General features: G+C 43.8%; 1 protein-coding gene across 1 annotated transcript in view; it reads left to right on the top strand.

The window, feature by feature from the left end:
- The window catches only part of LOC127529099 (noelin), a 146,361-nt gene that overhangs the window by 63,017 nt on the left and 64,597 nt on the right, over positions 1–18,747 (top strand). The gene's annotated exons all lie outside the window — the stretch shown is intronic.

The raw sequence follows: 18,747 nt of genomic DNA, 5'->3' as shown, positions 1-18,747 counted from the left end.
ATAGTGCCTTTCACTTCTTTTTATCTATCTAATATAGTGCCTTTCACATCTATCTATCATATAGTGCCTTTCATATCTATCTATCTATCTATCTATCTATCTATCTATCTATCTATCTATCTATCTATCTATCTATCTATCTATCTATCTATCTATCTATCTATCTATCTATCTATCTATCTATCTATCTATTGTGGAGACCAGCCTCGACACAGACAGGCAGACACTGATGGGTTAATCACCACAACGCATTTATTCATATTTACAACTATCTACAACACCACTTGCAACCCGTTGCCCCTGCACCACACTCCCTCAGTCCGGGCCTCTTTACTGTCCTGCCTTCCTTCACCGCCTCCACTCCTCTCCTCCGAGCTCTGTCTTCTTCCACCCAACTCCATCTGATGAATGGAGGGAGGCGGCCCCTTTTTAAGTCCAGGTGCCTCCTGACGAGCTTCCTGTGGCACATCCTGGTGTGGCAGACGCACTCCTGGTGTCCCTGGTTTTCCTTCCGCCAGCACCTCTGGGTCTGAAGGAAGTGCTGACGTCCAGGGCTTCTCAGGCATCCGGGTGACCCCTGGTAGTGACCACGGGCCCCTATAGGGTTGAGCTTCCATGCTCCATTCCCGTAGTCCCCATACCAACCAGGGCGGCTGCTCTCTCGTGGTCCAGAGGAGGCGTAATCACTCTCCCGGTCCTTCCAGGCGTCCCATCTGGGTACCACCTCCAGCTGCCTGCCACACTATCTATCTATTATATAGTGCCTTTCATAAATACTGTATCTATCTTTCTCACCAGTAACGGCACACTGCTATAATGATAACGTGCAGTGAATCCACTTGACTTGAGTATTCCTAGTTTTCCTCCTCTTTCTCTTACGTTTATCATTCATTTGCTCAGAGGTCGATGTGCTTGTTGCTTTTCTTCTTTTCTCCACCTTCTTCTCTTCTTTTATCGGAAACTTTTTACATTAAAACTGATGAAGTCAGTGTTTGTTTTGCAATTACTTAATAAGTTCTCCTTAATTTTTCACCTAAGCTGGCACTTAAGTCTTCGATCTGCCTCAAGAATGATTTGAGATATGAAGATATGTAGGGGAAGTGAAGGCGAAGGTGGTGAGGAATGAGAATGGCGGCCGTGCGGCACATGCTGGCTGCTGCCGCGAGTTGATTCTACAATAAAATAAGATGAAAATAAAAAGAGGAATAACCTTGGAGGTCAATCATCACCCCGAAAGTGGAGAATAGAGGCCACGTAGTATACGTGTTCCAAATTTCAGGTCAATAGTTCAAACAGTTTGATTTAAAATCCTGGACAGACAAACGAACAGCCACGGTGGTGTATCTATATATATAAAATTCCTGTGTGCGTCCAGGTGTCCGTGTGTGGGTGTCTTCTGGTGAAGTGCGCATGCGCGGGGCACGGTGCGATGCCCGATATTACTGTCAGAGAAAGTTAGAGTCGTTTTACGGAAATACAACCCAGTTTTACTGCGAGAGGAAATTAAAGGTACACAATACAGTGACGCATATTACAGCCACATACAAGCCAGTATTACTGTCAGAGGAGATTAAAGGCATATTACTGACGCGCACACCTGTATTACCGCCAGAGAAAATTAAAGGTATATTACGGACGTACAAGCCAGCGGACGTACAAGACGGTATCCTTCAATAAGGGCACACACAAAAGGGCGACCTCAATTGGGCGCAGCGAATAAAGGCGCGCGTAAATAGAGATCTGCATCTTTGTTGCCCTTCACATATTCCAGAGCCATTTGAAGTAAATTATCTACGAACGCCTTTATTCGCCGCGCTCAATTGAGGTCGCCCTTTTGAAGTTCGCCTTTTTGTGCGCGCTCTTATTGAATAGAGCCGTACAAGACAGTATTACTGTCACAGAAAATTAAAGACACACAGTACACGGCGGCAGCCCACAAAGAACGGTCAGCTCAGCAAGTAAACATCAACAAAAGGAAGGCTGAAAGAAAGAAAAATACGACAAAACAAACAGAATGAGGTCAAAGTCCCTTGCCATTTAATATAGACTGTTCCTACTAATGTTTATGCACTACTGTTCTAGCGCCCGTTATTCTAACGGGCTAAATGACTAGTATATATATATATATAATCCCTATGTGCGCCAGGTGTCCGTGTGTGGGTGTCTTCTGGTGAAGTGCGCATGTGCGGGGCACGGTGCGATGCGCAGAGAAAGTTAGAGTCGTTTCACGGAAATACAAAGCAGTATTACTGCGAGAGGAAATTAAAGGTACACAATACAGTGACGCATATTACAACCACATACAAGCCAGTATTACTGTCAGAGGAGATTAAAGGCATATTACCGACGCGCACGCCTGTATTACGGCCAGAGAAAATTAAAGGTATATTACGGACTTACAAGCCAGCAGACGTACAAGACGGTATCCTTCAATAAGGGCGCGCACAAAAAGGCGAGCCTCAAAAGGGCGACCTTAATTGGGCGCAGCGAATAAAGGCGCGCGTAAATAAAGATCTGCACCTGTTGCTCTTCACATATTCCAGAGCCATTTGAACTAAATTATCTATATACGCCCTTATTGAATAGAGCCGTACAAGACAGTATTACTGTCACAGAAAATTAAAGACACACAATACACGGCGGCAGCCCACGAAGAACGGTCAGCGCAGCAAGTAAACATCAACAAAAGAAAGGCTGAAAGAAAGAAGAAAAATACGACCAACAAACAGAATGAGGTCAAAGTCCCTTGCCATTTAATATAGACTGTTCCTACTAATGTTTATGCACTACTGTTCTAGCGCCCGTTACTGTAACGGGCTAAATGACTAGTTATATATAAAAATAAAGCTGGCTGTAAGAATCGTGTGGTCTTGTATGTATGATATCATCCTGTTGACGCTCAGAACCTTTTACTGAAGTGCCATCTGTTGGCTGATTAGGAAGTTGACATACAATTCTCTCTCTCTATATAAAATCCAACGTCTGTCTGTGTGTCTGTCTGCTTTTCACGAGAGAATTACTTAATGGATTTAGATTGTTTGTTGTTTTTCATGAATTTGCTTGAACTTTCCGGTTGATTTTGCAGCTTCCCTCATCGCAGTAAGTATCAGAGTTCACTTGCGGTACCGATTTATTTATGCAAATCGAAGAGAGAGAGATGCAGTGGGCAGAGTGGAGGGGCTCACTCACGTGTCAGCTGCCAGGTGTAACCTTACCTCTGTTTAGCTAGCGAACGAGAGAACAAGTTAACGGATTTAGATCAGGTTTTTTTCTATAATTTTCTCGAACATTCCGTTTGATTTTGCGACTTCTCTCATCGCGCTAAGAATCATAGTTCACTTGCAGGAGTGATATATTCACGCAAATCCGAGACAGAGGCTGCGGACTGAGGGGATGGGGAAGCGTGACGTCAGGAGAGGGGAGCCGGACAAGACCCTCCTCACTCATGCGCCAGCCTCCGTTCCAGTCTGTGTTCCTTTCCTCTGCTTAGCTAGTGATACCTGTTTGTTTATTGATTTTTAAAGTTTGTCCTGTTTCACTTCTACGTGGGCGGAGCTGCGGGGTACAGCTAATATAATTATTAAATATCCGATATAATTGATTGTTAACAATTATAAGTGTTCGGGGAAGAGGTTTCAAAAAAAATTTGGGCTGTTACAGTTTCTTGTAGTTTGATTTAAATATAAATATGTGCCGGGTCTCTGAAGACCCCAGGTGTATAATAGTGTTTGTTGGAATTCTCAGTTTTGTGAACGCTAATATTAATGATGATAGAATTATAATTGCTAAATGCATTCATTTTACTGAGACAAGCTGTACACTGCTCAGTGCTTCTCCCAGTTTTTTTGATGTTTAAATGGCTGCCAATCATTTAACCATTAAATTGCAGCCATATTTCTGCAGTCTACATCAGGGACTATGTTATTTATGATGGACTAGAAGATCAGGGGCTTGCTGCTTTTGATCAGGAATATCTAGAACTGAAAGATCAGGGGTTTGGCACCAGACATCAGAGTCTTAAGCCCCTGATGACAGGACCACCATACCCATCCATCCATCCATCCATCCATTATCCAACCCACTATAACCTAACTACGGGGTCATGGGGGTCTTCTGGAGCCAATCCCAACCAACACAGGGCGCATGGCAGGAACCAAACCCTGGGCAGGGCACCAGCCCACCACAGCCACCATACCCAACCCACTCTAAATTGCCCCTCTCCACCCCAGAAATAAATTTGTGAAGTCTGAGACAGCATCCAGCGTAAAGTGAATTAGACACGAGAGGCATGAAACTTCGGCACTAAGCACTGAGCCACCGTGATTTATATACACAAATTCTAAATGAGACTTTCACTTCCCAGCACCTTCTGCCCAAACTCACAGCAAGCTTCATCACATTATTGAAATTTCTGTCTTTCTTTCAAAATGTGATTTATTGAAATGTGCCGTGGTCACAAAGGAGATGCCGGCACTACGCATTTGAACAAAGTCTTTAATGAGGTTTGCAGAAAGGTTAATTTACAAAAGGTAAAGGTCACGGCTGTAAAGTGTGACAAATGAAAGATTTTGGCATTAGAGAAAATAAATAAATAAAGAAATAAAGAAATAAATAAATAATGCAAACTTTATTAATGATGATGTTCTCTCATGCCGACAGTGATTATCTGCTGGTTTCTTCCGCGGATTACAATCCTCCGTCGGATGCGCGCGCTCGTCCTCGTGCGCGCGCCCCCCTTAAAACACCCGCGCACTAGAGCTCAGCGCAGCGGGGCTCCCGCGGCTTCTTTTATTTACACTTGAAGGCGCGTTTTCATTTGAAGAAACATCTCATTTTCACAAGAGAACGTTCATCTCGTTTCTAATTCGGAAAATGACTTTAAAAAGAAGCTCATTATGCAGCCTCGCTTCTTCCCTGGGATTTTATGGACTTGAGCCGCCCTCGTAATGCATTTTTCCGCCGAAGCTTATCATTAAACATTCCAGGGCCTTCATTTATTTTGCCGACTGCAACAGAATTTGTCCACTGTCCCACTAATCATGATGAATATAATAGATTTGTGCATGCAGAACATTAGAAAGGATCTAACATCCCCTGCTTATTTTTATGTGCATATATTTGCTTTTTATTTTTTTTTCCGAACATTTTGAAGGTGAATTGCGGCGCCGCAGCGAAGAACACAAGCGAGGCTCTGAATTACAGTCTCCATAAACGCGTGTCGTTTTGAGCTTCTCCTTTCTTAATTACGAGTTATTACGCTGGGACGTAACAAAAAAGAAAACGGGCGTAAAGTGGATAGGCGAGTGGAAGATGGATGGTTAGATAAGGGAATGAATGGAAGTTAAAAATTAACGCCTGATGCTCGTTTTAAGGATGGTGGATCTTTAGGCAAGTCCTGCTGTCGCCCCCCTGGGAGACACATGAGCCTGTGGCCAAAGGCTAACAAGACCTGAAGGTTCTTGGTTCACGTGCCTAGAATTTCCTTTGTGACCCTGGGGAGCTTCGTGGGTGTGTATGGTTTGGAGGACCAGGTCCACCCCCCCAGCTTTAAACTTAATTTGTTTTACTGATTGCTTAGCATTTTGGTAGAATTTATGTAAATATGCAGCCCCGACCCCTGAGCAAAATGAGCGTCCAAAACACTGGGCACGTTGTGATAAAGGCCATTAAATCAAGTAAGTAACAATGTAGCTGACAGTGGGCATGGATGAGGGACATGGCGTGATTTTTCGGAGGTCTCAGCTTAGCTACATGACCTGTCGGAGCTGGGCCTCTATATATATATATGCCCCCCCCAACCCACAATTTGAAGCCAAGTCATGCTTTATGGGAGCTCCTTAAAATTTCTGTTGTAAACGCTGATGAAACTGGAACCACAAAGCACTGCGCATTGATCCATAGCTGAGATTTACATTGCACTGTAAAGAGTGTCAGCATTAAAAAAGGCTTTACGGGGCACTTAAGTAGGGGACATGTGACAGAAATAAAGATGCTTATGGATGTAGGAGGGCCACAGTCAGACACAAAACTAAGCACGAATGGGTAAAACCAGACTTGGGGGTTTGCTGATGGGCTTCAGCCACGGGGCAAGTCCATGATGTCAACAGTAAGGACCTCAGCTTACTGGGGTGTCTCCCTCAGGGGGCATTCTGGGTGTATCTCATGGCTGGAGTTCATTTTTTGTGCAGTTTTCATATTCTATTTGATAGATAGATAGATATGAAAGGCATTATAAAATAGCTAGATAGATAGATAGAATTTGGTATAGTAGGAAGGATTAGATAGATAGATAGATAGATAGATAGATAGATAGATAGATAGATAGATAGATAGATAGATAGATAGATAGATAGATAGATAGATGTGAAAGGCACTATAAAATTGCTAGATAGATAGATAGATGTGAAAGGCACTATAAAATTGCTAGATAGATAGATGTGAAAGGCACTATAAAATTGCTAGATAGATAGATAGATAGATAGATGTGAAAGGCACTATAAAATTGCTAGATAGATAGATAGATAGATAGATAGATAGATAGATAGATAGATAGATAGATAGATAGATAGATAGATAGATGTGAAAGGCACTATAAAATTGATAGATAGATAGATAGATAGATAGATAGATAGATAGATAGATAGATAGATAGATAGATAGATAGATAGATAGATAGATAGATAGATAGATAGATAGATAGATAGATAGATAGATAGGACAGGCTCTCTATCACGACAGACAGATGTCCCTCACCTCGACCCTGATTTAATTTGGTACGATTTACAGACAAGTGTGTGTTTTTACTCCTAAAGCCATGGTGCACGTCTTTACATAAGGTGTTGGAATCCGGGATGGGAACTTTCTGGAAGTGTCTGAATTAGGTATGAGGACAAGCAGTTACTTAAACAAAAACTTGATGGACTGAACAGTTTACTGTCGTTTGCCAAATGTAGAATGTTCTAGAAAATGGAAAGATGTTACATGTAGTGAAGACATTTTGAACCAGAATTTTCAATCGATTTTATCCTCCTTGAGTCATTCTGTCTGTTATGCCACTGCATCGGCGCTGCTGAACATTTTACACTCCACGCTATTCTGGTATGAAATAGATTTTGAGCCAAAATGGAAAATATGAAATAAATAATTAGAACAATACATGCAAAAGTGCAAACATTACATATAAATGAGTCAATAAATTGTAAAAGAATTTAGGCGTAATTAAATAAAAGCCATCTAATTATTAAGAAATACAAACTCAGCATTTTATTATTGCATTTTTTTTTTTTCATAATAGCCTTATTTTTAAAGACCGCATTTATTTCACGACGCGACTGTTCCGATCGGCTCTTTTAATGCCGGCGCTGTTTACTTCTCGATGCCTCTTGTCCGGCTGCTTTCGTGACCTGTCAATCAACACATGGACCGCCCTGCTGAGCCTGTTCCTATTGGCTAATCCTTTGCTGTCAGTTACGTCTCTCTGATTGTTTAGAGTTGGCAGCCAGAGGTGCGTCAGCATTCAGACTAGAGATGTGTGAAACGATTCATTTTAGTGATTCAATTTCTTTTGTTCAGTTTACCAAAATGATTCAGGTCTGTGATTCAAAAACAACAAAATACCTATATGCTAGTTAAAAATATTTAAGGTTCAAATTTAACCACCAAACAATATAAACAATTTAAAAAGCAGGCAAGAAAATAGGCAATTCACGCATAATAATAATAATAATAATTATAATAATAATAATAATAATAATAATAATCCACCTTATTGGATCCGATTTGCCTTGAAAGCTTGCATATTGTCATCTCTTTAGTTATCCAATAAAAGGTGCCATTTTGTTTGACTTCTCATTGCAGCAATAAAGAGAAAAAAAAAACAATCATACAAATAGATCCTTAGAAAAGTGCACACATCACAATAAAACCGTAAGACAGGCCCGACCTTAGGCATAGGCGAAGTAGGCGACCGCCTAGGGCCCCGGCGTCCGGGGGACCCCGAAATGTCTCCTTGGTCTAATTTTCACGCATTTCGCAGAGCTTCCAGGGGGGCCCTTGACCCCCCTTTCGCCTAGGGCCCCATAATACCTAAGATCGGGCCTGCGTAAGATCATTAAAATACGACTAAATAAAATTGATTTCAGTTTTGGATTAATCTCCCACAATTTCCTTCTTTCGGGCAGCACAGTGACGCAGTGGGTAGCGCTGTTGCCTCGCAGTGAGGAGACTTTGGTTCGCTTCCCGGGTCCTCCCTGAGTGGAGTTTGCATGTTCTCCCCGTGTCTGTGTGGGATTCCTCCCACAGTCCAAAGATATGCAGGTGAGGTGCATTGCCGATCCGAAATTGTCCCTGGTGTGTGCTTGGTGTGTGAGTGTGCCCTGCAGTGGGCTGGCGCCCTGCCCGGGATTCGTTTCCTGCCATAATTCTAATAATTCTTTGCATATATATAGCGCTTTTCTCACTACTCAAAGCGCTCTGTGTTGGCTGGGATTGGCTCCAGCAGACCCCTGTCAGCCTGTAGTTAGGATACAGCGGGTTGGATAATGGATGGATGGAATTTCCTTCTTTAATATCTCATCCTTTCTAACGCAGTTTGCCATACGTGTTGTGGTAGTCCAGCCCGGCCACAAACAGACAGACACAGAATGTCCCGAAAACACACACGTTTAATAACAGTTCCAGCACAACACAACACAGTGACAGTGCACCAAACACCCTTAATAAGTCCGTCTCTCCCGTCTGGACTTCTCCTTCAGCCACTTTTACTCCTCTCCTCCCAAGTTTTGTCTTCTTCCTCCCGACTCCGGCTCCCCTACTCGAGGGAGGCGGCCTCTTTTATAACCACCCAGATGTGCTCCAGGTGCTCTGTGATGATCTTCCGGCGGCATGAGCACCTGGAAGCACTCCGGGTGTCCCTGGAATTCCTTCCGGTAGCACTTCCAGGTGTGGTGGAAGTGCTGACATCCAGGGCTTTCCACTCCTCCTGGCGCGCCTTTGTGGTGGCCATGGGCCCCATGAGCTTCCATGCTCGGTTCCCGTGGCCCCCATACAGACCAGGGTGGCTACCCTCTCGTGGACCAGGGGAGGTATGCCTGTCCTTCCAGGCATCCCGGCTGGGCACAACCCCCAGCTGTCCGCCACAGTATATCATCAGTGAACTGGACAGCGAGTTACTGACTCTGCCGGTCAGTCGTGAATGAACTTGCAAGTGCTTCTTCAGACCAGTAGGGGGCATACTGGTTCAGTCAGTGAGTCAGGGTACTGAGACTGTGACAGTCGCTCAGTCAGTGTAATCCGCTCAATGGGAGGTGCTTGGTGTCATCTACTAAGTCACTCATTAGCTGCTTGTCGTCAGGAGCGTTTTGCTGAAACAGTTTACTGATTGGCTGTTTTGTTTAAGTGAAGTGCAGATGACACGTTGACACATCATAACAACGTACGTACTGCGCATGCCTGGAAAAGATTCCTTCTTTAATGTCAGCGAACCAGTACTTTCGTTCAGAGACCAAGACAAGTACAACAGAAGTAATTTGTTCATTTATTGCCCATCACTATTTCAGACTAACAAACTGGCACATGGCAGATGAAGGTCAGGACGGTTTCTCTGAAAACAACTTTTTTGAATGCATGGTGTGCTATTTCAGGATGAAATGATAGTACTTTGGAAATCCTCAGACAACGAAGTGTTCTTCCTAATGTCCATGCTGATGAAGAAAAAGTCCTTAGTGGTTTAAGACTGAATGAGCACCCTGTCTGCAAGAAAATGGAAATTGCAGACACGCCGCTCAGCTGATCTTCAGCGTGAATATTTTTGAAGATCACGTATCCCACCTGGGATTCCCGACGTTTTGTCACCTTCATAGCTTCATGTTGTGGCTCTTCAGATCAGAGTGGCACAATGAGTGACTGATAGTAAGAGGGAGTCCCCCCCTTCATTCCATAAGATAAGCCCCGAGAACATCTATGATGACAGGATAGTAGGTTGTTGTAACAGAATCAGGGGGACAAGTGACAACAGTGAAAGGACGATCACAGTGACATGAAGGACGGGGGACAGTGCATGAGTGACCAGGCATTTCCTGTGGATTGTAGCAGTGAGACCACTGAAGTTGTTAAATGTTCACTTTATTATCCATCCATCCATTATCCAACCTGCTATATCCTAACTACAGGGTCACGGGGGTCTGCTGGAGCCAATCCCAGCCAACATAGGGTGCAAGGCAGGAAACAAACCCCTGCAGCCCACCACAGGGCACACACCCACGGGACAATTTAGGATCGCCAATGCACCTAACCTGCATGTCTTTGGACTGTGGGAGGAAACCCACGCAGACACGGGGAGAACATGCAAACTCCACGCAGGTAGGACCCAGGAAGTGAACCCAGGTCTCCAAACTGCGAGGCAGCAGCACTACCCACTGCGCCACCATGCCACCCCTCACCTTATTATCTTTTACTAAATGCATCCATCGCTTGGTACAGTTACAGCATCTTAAATCATCTTTACATATTCGTTTGCAATGCTTACTGCCTCGGCGTTTTGCCAGTTTGAATGTGAGAAAAGTACAAGTGGCGCTAAAAGAACATTGGCAGGCTACCTGACCACCTACACCAGGCAAAAATAATCAACTGCAGAGCATCAGCCAATAGGAAAGGGTTTAGTCTTTAGTTGGTCTTGATTTCTTCTTCGTTCCTCTGCATTGCTTCACTTCTTTCTTTAAATGGCACCCAAACAGAAATGAAACGTGAAGTGAGGGAGCCAACAGAAGACCACCTAAGTCAGGGCCTCAAACTCCAACCAATTTCACCCCAACCATCTGCTTAATCAGGCGCCGAGTCTCGTTCTTTAATTCCGTGGCTTGTTGCTGCTCTCATCGTGCAATAGCAGACGTGTCCGAACTTGTGGATTTTTCTCTTTTCTAAGAGTTCTGCTGAAATGTTTTGGGGACTTGAGGAGATCAGCCTTCCTCAGATCCATCCATCTATCCATTTTCCAACCCGCTGAATCCGAACACAGGGTCACGGGGGTCTGATGGAGCCAATCCCAGCCAACACAGGGCACAAGGCAGGAATCAATCCCGGGCAGGGGTGCCAACCCACCGCAGGACACACACAAACACACACTAGGGGTCAATTTAGAATCGCCATTTCACCTAACCAGCATGTCTTTGGACTGTGGGAGGAAGCCGGAGCGCCCAGAGGAAACCCACGCAGACACGGGGGAGAACATGCAAACTCCACGCAGGGAAGACCTGGCAAGTGAACCTGGGTCTCCTAACTGCGAGGCAACAGCGCTACCACTGCGCCACCGTGCCGCCCTCTTCCTCAGATATTCATCTTTATTTATTTCAATTGGCTAGACAGAGGGGACCGAGCTGTGAAAGATGTGCAGCAGGTTAGGGTGATAAAGGATAAAGATGGAAACGTACTCACAAGTAAGGAGAGTGTGTTGAGCGGATGGAAAGAGGACTTTGAGAGGCTGATGAATGAAGAGAACGAGAGAGAGAAGAGGTTGGATGATGTGAAGATAGTGAATCAGGAAGTGCAACAGATTAGCAAGGAAGAAGTAAGGACAGCGATGAAGAGGATGAAGAATGGAAAGGCCGTTGGTCCAGATGACATACCTGTGGAAGCATGGAGGTGTTTAGGAGAGATGGCAGTGGAGTTTTCAACCTGATTGTTTAATGGAATGTTGGAAAGTGAGAAGAGGCCTGAGGAGTGGAGAAGAAGTGTACTGGTGGGCCGATATTTAAGAATAAGGGGGATGTGCAGGACTGCAGTAACTACGGGGGATAAAATTGATGAGCTGCAGCTTGAAGTTATGAGAAAGAGTAGTAGAAGCTCAGTTAAGAAGGGAGGTGATGATCACTGAGCAGCAGGATGGTTTCATGCCAAAAAAGAGCACCACAGATGTGATGTTTGCTCTGAGGGTGTTGATGGAGAAGTAGAGAGAAGGCCAGAAGAGTTGCATTGCGTCTTTGTGGACCTGGAGGAAGAATATGACAGGGTGACTGAGAGGAGCTGTGGTATTTTATGAGGAAGTCGGGAGTGGCAGAGAAGTACGTAAGAGTGGTAGAGGATATGAAGTGTGACCGTGGTTAGATCTGTGGTAGGAGTGACGGAGGTGGGATTACATCAGGTATCGGCTCTGAGCCCTTTCTTATCTGCAATGGTGATGGACAGGTGACAGACGAGATTACACAGGAATCCTCGTGGACTGTGATGTTTGCTGATGACACTGTGATCTGCAGCAAGAGTAGGGAGCAGGTTGAGGAGACCCTGGAGAGGTGGAGATATGAGAGGAGAGGAATGAAGGTCAGTAGGACCACCAAGACAGAATACATGTGTGTGAATGAGAGGGAGGTCAGTGGAATAGTGAGGATGAGGGAAGTAGAGTTGGTGAAGGTGGATGATTTTAAATACTTGGGATTAACAGTACAGAGTAACTGGGGTTGAGGAAGAGAAGTGAAGAAGAGAGTGAAGGAAGGGTGGAGAAGAGTGTCAAGAGTGACTTGTGACAAACGGGTATCAGCAAGAGTGAAAGGGAAGGTCTACAGGATGGTAGTGAGACCAGCTATGTGATATGGGTTGGAGACGGTGGCACAGGAGATAGAGCTGGAGGTGGCAGAGATAAAGATGTTAAGATCTGCATTGGGTGTAACGAGGAAGGACAGGATTAGAAATGTGGACATTAGAGGGTCAGCTGAAGTTGCACAGTTGGGAGACAAAGTCAGAGAGGTGAGATTGCGTTGGTTTGGACATGTGCAGAGGAGAGATGAGGGGAATACTGGGAGACGGGTGCTAAGGATAGAGCTGCCAGAGAAGAGGAGAAGAGGAAGGCCTAAGCGAAGGTTTATGGATGTGCTCAGAGAGGACATGCAAGTGATGGGTGTCACAGAGGAAGATGATGAGGACAGAAGATATGGAAGAAGATGATCCGCTGTAACAACCCCTAATGGGAGCAGCCGAAAGAAGAAGAAGAAGTATGATGGTCACAGTTTGCTGGTCACGTTTTGGCTCATTTTGGATCTCATTATTGTTTGGTTGCTAATTAAGGAAAAAGAAACAATTGAGGGGTCTGAGTCTTCAAGAGAAAGTCAATTAAAAGAATTCAAAAGAAGTTAATGGGCAGCAAAAAACAGGTCACTAATTAAGAAAAGGGTTAGAATGAAAACCGGCAGCCACTGGGGGCCCTCCAGGACCGGAACTGGGGACCCCTGATTTTGATTGACAAGTGATGAAACCATCATGGAAAAAAGGCCACCTGAAATAAATAGCACTGGCATTGAAGAGCCGATCGGAAAAGTCACATTGTAAAAGGTCTTTAAAAACAGTGAAATACAACTTGTAATAATAATAAAATAATGAGATAAGATAATAAGATGACTTTTACTAGAATTATGTTTTTTCATCATAATTTTTTCACAGACACACATATTGCTTATATATTGCACACATATTTCTTGTTGGCACAAATAATATTCCATAATTCAGTGCCTTGTTAGTTTACTTTACTAGCAGTTCCTATACTGGCCACTAGAGGGCATCAGTTTCACCTGTCATTCTCAACATACACAGAAAAGATTAAAAAGCTATGCAAATGCTGATGACAAAAATGAATAACATTATAAAGACGGTTTTCTATATTGTCAAAGACAAACAAAAAGGAGCCACAAAAAGGTTTGGGGCAGCCACCCGCATTGTTCCTGGCTGCAAAAATGGATCATTTTGATGTACAGTTGTGTACAGGTTAGAGTCCAAAACAGAACTGATTGGCTTTAAGGTAGAGTGAAGGTAGTGATGTCATCAGTGCAGGGGGGGGGGGCGGAAGTGGTGTCATTGGTCCCAGGACCAGAAATGATGTCATCAGTGGGGTCGAAACCAGAAATGGGGTCATTGGACCCAAGACAGGAAGTGATGTCGTCAGTGGGGGGCGGAACCGGAAGTGGTGTCATTGGTCCCGGGACCAGAAATGATGTCATCAGTGGGGTCGAAAACCGGAAATGTGGTCATTGGACCCAGGACAGAAAGTGATGTCATCAGTGTGGCCAGGACCAGAAGTGGCATCATTGGTCCCATGACCGGAAGTGGCGACATCAGTGCCCGTCATCAGTGGGGTCGAAACCAGATGTGGCATCATTGAGCCCGGAACCAGAAGTGACATCATCGGGGCTAGGTGGGATTTCCTGTAACTGGTCTACAGAGAAGTGAGAGAAAGAGTTAGTGCACTCCTCCACCCCCTAGTCTGGCATGGAATTCCTATCATTCAGGCCCTTTAGCTGCCTGCCATGTGCACGTTTGTGAAGCCCAGGGGCGCGTACAGATTCCCTAACCCCGACACAAACAGGCAGGACACTAATGGCCACACAGCACACGGTTAATTTAAATTTGCACTCCACAGCACGAGGTAAAACACAATCTCTTCTTTCTCCAGCCAGTCCTTCCACCTCCACTTCTCCTCCTCCTCCTTCAGGAGCTTCATCCACATCCTCCCGATTCAGGCCGTCAGATGCTGGCGACTGGCACCGTTTTGTAGGGTGCCCAGAAGGTGCCCAACGAGCGTGTGGAGGAAGTGCTGCCAAATGGGGCCCTGCAAACGTCCAGGCGCCCCCCGGTGGTGGCCACGGGCACCAGCAGGGTTCCATGCTCGTAACCCAGTTGAAAGCCAAGGGGCCTGCCCTCTGTCAGTCTGGACGAGAAACGATCTTAAAAATACTCTCTCCCCGGGTCCTTCTATGGTTGGGGCATCCCGGCCGGGTAAGGGCACCTGCAGTCCACCACACTCTCTCTCTCTCTCTCTCTCTTTATATATATATATATATATATATATATGTATAAACAAAACAAAGGCAAACATAATTCAAAATCTGACTAACCCATTCATTTGCAGAGGCTGAGAGAAACTGCAGAGCACATTGACATCTTGTCAGGAGCTGCGGGAATGTGACTTCCGTGCTAAATAAATAAGCAAAATAAAGAATTAATAAATAAATAAGTAAAAGTGCGTCTGAGTGCTTCCCACAGCAGATCTCTGGATTTCAATGGGAACGCAGTGTTATTCTTTGGGGGTGTGCAGAGGTGCCTTGTTGATTTCCGTGTCGTGGTTTCAGGCCCCACACTCCCAGATTCAAGGTGTGATAACTGACACGCTCGCTTTTCTGTGATGTATTTTTGAGCAGTTGGCTCAGCCAGCCGTCACATAGTGGGGAGCCTTTAGAGGGGGTGAACTTGGCTGCCAGGCTGCCTGCAGTGTAGTAAGCTCCTTCACCACTAGAGGGCCTCGTGCCCCGTCTTTTAGCTCGCATTGCTTTCCAGTTTGTATTCATGTTTGCGAATTCAGAAGTGGACAGTAGAAGTGCGGAATGTCAGGTCCGCTGTCCCAACTTGTTAAATAACACAGTGTGGCATCCTGGTTATGGCGGCTGGGTCTGTCTCAGTGTGGTTTTACTTTTCTCCTTATGTCTATGTAATGACGTGCCAGCCCAATGCATGGCACACACCGACACACACTCACACAGCCTACCTAATTCACACTTTAGGAGGAATCTGGACCACCAGGACCACCATGGGGAGAATATTAAAACTCTACAGTCAGTAAATAAATGAGGATTTGAACCAATGACTATGCGACTAAAGTGGGATTAATCATTGTGCCACTGTGCCACCCTTTTTTCTAATCATTTGCCCTTTTACTTACTTTGTAAAACTGCCCAGTCCATTACAGTGTCTGGTGCAGTACAGGACAGGAGCACTTAATTAGATGCCAGTTCTATTGCAGGGCACACACAGTGCCAGTCTATTAAATGGGCACACTTACAGGTACTTACAAGTACCCAAAGACAATACACACATACATAATGTACCAAACTCACCAATTCCTTCAAACAGTGCTGGATGCCAGGCAGGAAACAACCTGGAATGGGATGTCAGGCCACTGCAGGACACACATCCACAATTTAAAACTTAAAGGGGAAAAACACAGCACAAAGGGAGAACATACAACCTCCATTGTGAATTTCCCATTGGGATTAATAAAGTATCTATCTATCTATCTATCTATCTATCTATCTATCTATCTATCTATCTATCTATCTATCTATCTATCTATCTATCTATCTATCTATCTATCTATCTATCTATCTATCTATATATCTACTATATAGTGCCTTTCATCCATCTATCTATCTATCTATCTATCTATCTATCTATCTATCTATCTATCTATCTATCTATCTATCTATCTATCTATCTATCTATCTATCTATATAGTGCCTTTCATCCATCTATCTATCTATCTATCTATCTATCTATCTATCTATCTATCTATCTATCTATCTATCTATCTATCTATCTACTATATAGTGCCTTTCATCTATCTATCTATCTATCTATCTATCTATCTATCTATCTATCTATCTATCTATCTATTATATAGTGCCTTTCATCCATCTATCTATCTATCTATCTATCTATCTATCTATCTATCTATCTATCTATCTATCTATCTATCTATCTATCTATCTATCTATCTATCTATCTATCTATCTATCTATCTATCTATCCAGGTCTTTTGAGCACTAACCACTGCTTTAATTTCCACCCATTTCTGAAACTGACCAGTCGATCACCTGGTCAGGGGGACCAAGACCAGAACTAAGACACAAGGCAGGAAGCAGCACTGGAGGAGATGCCAGGCCACTGCAGGGGCATCCACTGGGCAAACATCAAGTCACAAATCCAGCTGACACAGAAACCCATGTGAAACATATGGAGGACATGCAGGGTCAGGCTTAAACCCGGCAAATGGGAGGGAAAATCACAGCCCCCCCCAAAAAAAAAACTGTCGCCATCTGCATGTATGGGATTTACTTAATTAATTTTAGCGTCTTTCAGAGAGAATTATCTTTTTTTACAGAATAACACAACCCTAAAGAATGCGATAAAATTGTGCCTTGTATGTCCATAAATAATGTGAAAAAAATGTAAAGCAATTCACAAAATTCCCTACCGCACACGACGGATTGGCTCAGCCCAGCTGAACATCAGCTTTGGACGCTGCGCAGACCCCGCGTTTGGCTTCATCCCAGTGGGACTGCAGGCAGAGGAGCGCAGCAGATGGACGGAGAAACCGAAGCCAAATTGATCCTTCAGCAGCTGTTTGACCGTCATCAGTAATGGCCAGCTCCCAAATTCAGGCTCTCAAATGCAAGGGTCACTGAAAAAGATTTACAAAATGCGCGTTTGTTTTAATGCAGAGGCTGAGTTAGATAAGAATATTAATAACCAGCACAGAGCTGGAGACACTCAGGCGATAGTTTCGTACCGCCGCTGTCCGCCAGATGGCAGTGGTCCTAGCATAAAAAAACTGGGACATCGCAACAAGCGCACGTGTACTCATAAGCGGACAGTAGAAGTGCCGAATGACAACTCCGCTGTCCCGACTCGGTATAAAATGCTGGGTGGCGGTCCTACTTATGGCGATGGAGCGATAAGCAGAAGAGCGAGATATCGGCTCCATCTCTACATTCAAATTGAAACCGTGTTGGCGTACTCGTCAGGTGCTAAGGGCTGCACCGCTTCCGACTCACCGAGGGGTTCTGCGCAATCGAACTAATAAATCGTGCGTGTGGTCCGACAGAAGACGGAAAGTCTCCTGACAAGTGTACAAGAAAAAAAAACGGATCATTTGTTTTTCACGTTCGGACTCTGAACCTGCAGCAGCGGGGTGGAGGCAGAAATTAGCCTTTTACGGAGCGCCATTCCACCTCGGGGTACATTCAGGTACTCCTGTCAGTTTAAAATGGCAAGGTTACCTAAGGCGTAAACACTAAAGGAAGGCCAGAGCATATAGAGAAGAAGACAAAAGGGAGAGCAAACAAGCTCCACTAGGGCAGTGAGCAACACTAATCTGAACTCAGACTCCCGCAAGTGCGAGACAGAATGGCTGACCAATGGGACATCATTTTCCCCAATGATAATCATAACGATAGATACAGTAGATAGATAGACAGATAGATAGATAGATAGAATTTGGTATAGTAGGCAGGATTAGATAGATAGATAGATAGATAGATAGATAGATAGATAGATAGATAGATAGATAGATAGATAGGAATTTGGTATAGTAGGCAGGATTAGATAGATAGATAGATAGATAGATAGATAGATAGATAGATAGATAGATAGATAGATAGATAGATAGATAGATAGATAGATAGATAGATAGAATTTGGTATAGTAGGCAGGATTAGATAGATAGATAGATAGATAGATAGATAGATAGATAGATAGATAGATAGATAGATAGATAGATAGATAGATAGATAGAATTTGGTATAGATAGATAGATAGATAGATAGATAGATAGATAGATAGATAGATAGATAGATAGATAGATAGATAGATAGATAGATAGATAGATAGATAGATGAATGGCACTGTTTAGACAGAATTGCCTTCCTAGCATTGCACTTTATGCTGATGAGATGCTATAGTCCACCATGACCTTGTGTTTGGATTAAGTGGGATTGAAACTGTTATAACAACTATAACATTGTCAATTATTTTTGCTGTTATTATTATAACTCTTATAAGCATATAATAATAATAATAATAATAATAATAATAATAATAATAATAATAATAATAATAATAATAATAATAACAAATACCACTATTGAATTCAATTCATTTAGTTATAATGTCACAGAAAACTGCAGTCTACCCCAGAAGCACCAATCTCAAGGCAAT

The sequence above is a fragment of the Erpetoichthys calabaricus genome, chromosome 9, assembly GCF_900747795.2.
Source record: "Erpetoichthys calabaricus chromosome 9, fErpCal1.3, whole genome shotgun sequence".
NCBI lineage: Eukaryota > Metazoa > Chordata > Cladistia > Polypteriformes > Polypteridae > Erpetoichthys > Erpetoichthys calabaricus.
This window is presented reverse-complemented; position numbering and strand designations above follow the sequence as displayed.